The following is a 1,930-nucleotide window of genomic DNA, read 5'->3' on the forward strand; positions in this document are numbered from 1 at the left end:
ATAAATTATCAAGGGTTCAGGAGGGAGGGAGGAGTGGGGAGGAAGGGGGGAAAATGAGGAGCTGATATTAAGGGCTCAAGTAGAAAGCAAATGTGTTGAGAATGATGATGGCAACAAATGTACACATGTGATTGACACAATGGATGTATGCATGGATTGTGATAAGAATTGTACGAGCCCCCAATAAAATGATTTTTTTTAAAAAGAAGTAAAACCATAGTGCTTCTTAGAGGCAAGGATGGCAAGACTTAAGACATCTTGTCAGGAGAGACTAGCCCCTGGAGAAGGACATCATACTTATTAAAGGGGAAGGGATGTAAAAAAGAGGCAGACTCTCACTGAGATGGATTGACACACTGGCTGCATCCATGGGCTCAGGCAGAGGAACAATTGTGAGGACGGTACAGGACAAGGCAGTGCTTCATTTTGTTATGCACAGAGTCGCTATGGGTCAGAGCCAAGTCGATGGTACTGAATGACACTAAATCAAGTTGCAATGCCACACCTATCTTGGTATCTAAAGGCTTAGAAAATTTGGCTTGTTAGAGTGGATATGTCAGGTTGCACCCACAGACCTACCCATGGAAGGGCCCAAACCACACACCCTTTACTACAACAGTGAGGGGGGAAAAAATTGAAGGGAGCCCCAGCATCCTTGAAGTCTACTATGACTGCTATTTTAAGTAAATCGTACTTGACCGTGGGAATAGTCCTGAGCTAGGACATCTAACTATAATGGAACCGATTGGACTTTGTGGTAATAAGCCCCAAGTGACAGCACTTCATCCACAAAGACAAGGTGAACATGGTTACTGTAACAGAAAGCAGGATCACAGCAATAGTCAGAAACAACAGTCTGACTCATGAATTCAAGGCATTGGCTACTTAGTCATGGTGTTCATAGAGTGAAATAGTTAAGAAAGCTACTAAATATTTACTTGCACTGTATAAGTGGAAGGATTCTAGATCAAGTAAATGACAGTCTAACTTGAATTGTCAGAACAGTCACGGCCCTTTAGTCAATTCCCAGACATGAGCCTGTTTACAGACCCAGAACCCTTTGTGTGAAGAGAAAGCTGAGTGCCGGTGATGAATGGGCCAGCTACACTTCTAAAACGTCATGCTGTTGGTCTTTCTCCCAGCCTTACCCCCAAGGGGTCTATGGACTTTTCTGAAAATGACTGTGCACTTGAGACGTTAGAACTACCGTAAAACCTACCTAGGAAAATTAGTAAACCAAAATCCATAATGTATTCCTGGAGGGATTGTAGAGATTAGTGCCACTATCAGGGACTTGCAAATTACTGGGGGTGGTGATTCCCACCACATCCCCATTCAACTTACCTGTTTGACCTGTGCAGAACAGCAACAACAGATGGATCTTGGAGAACAGGGGATTATTGTAAACATAAACAGGTGGTGACTCAAATTACAGTTGATATTCCAGATGAGGTTTCATTGCTTCACTAAATAAACACAAAGGGCTTCAAAAAAGTTTATGAAAAAAAATTCCATGACCTTTCAATTCCATTTTTCTGTGACCTATTTGAAGCCCTTTGTATGTCTCCTGTTTTCTGGTATGCAGCTTTTTCTTGATTCCAGTTTCAAAGAAAAACCAGAAGCATTTTTCCATACGATATCACACTGATCTTTGCATTTTCCCTTCCACAAGATGTCACATTGGTCCATTATCTTTTTTCTTTTTAACAGTTTTATTGGCACTTCATCCACATATCATACAATTCAATAGTTTGATCATATCAAGAAGAGTTGTACAATCACTACCACGATCAATTTTAGAACATTTTCTTCTTTGTACTCCTTATTTTTCATGTAATTATTATTTTCTTTTTTTTGGACATTTTATTAGGGGGTCATACAACTGTTATCGCAATCCATACACACATCAATTGTGTAAAGCGCATTTGTA

The sequence above is a fragment of the Echinops telfairi genome, unplaced genomic scaffold, assembly GCF_000313985.2.
Source record: "Echinops telfairi isolate 266 unplaced genomic scaffold, ASM31398v2 ScPeMD7_7404;HRSCAF=8442, whole genome shotgun sequence".
In the NCBI taxonomy this organism is placed as follows: Eukaryota; Metazoa; Chordata; class Mammalia; order Afrosoricida; family Tenrecidae; genus Echinops; species Echinops telfairi.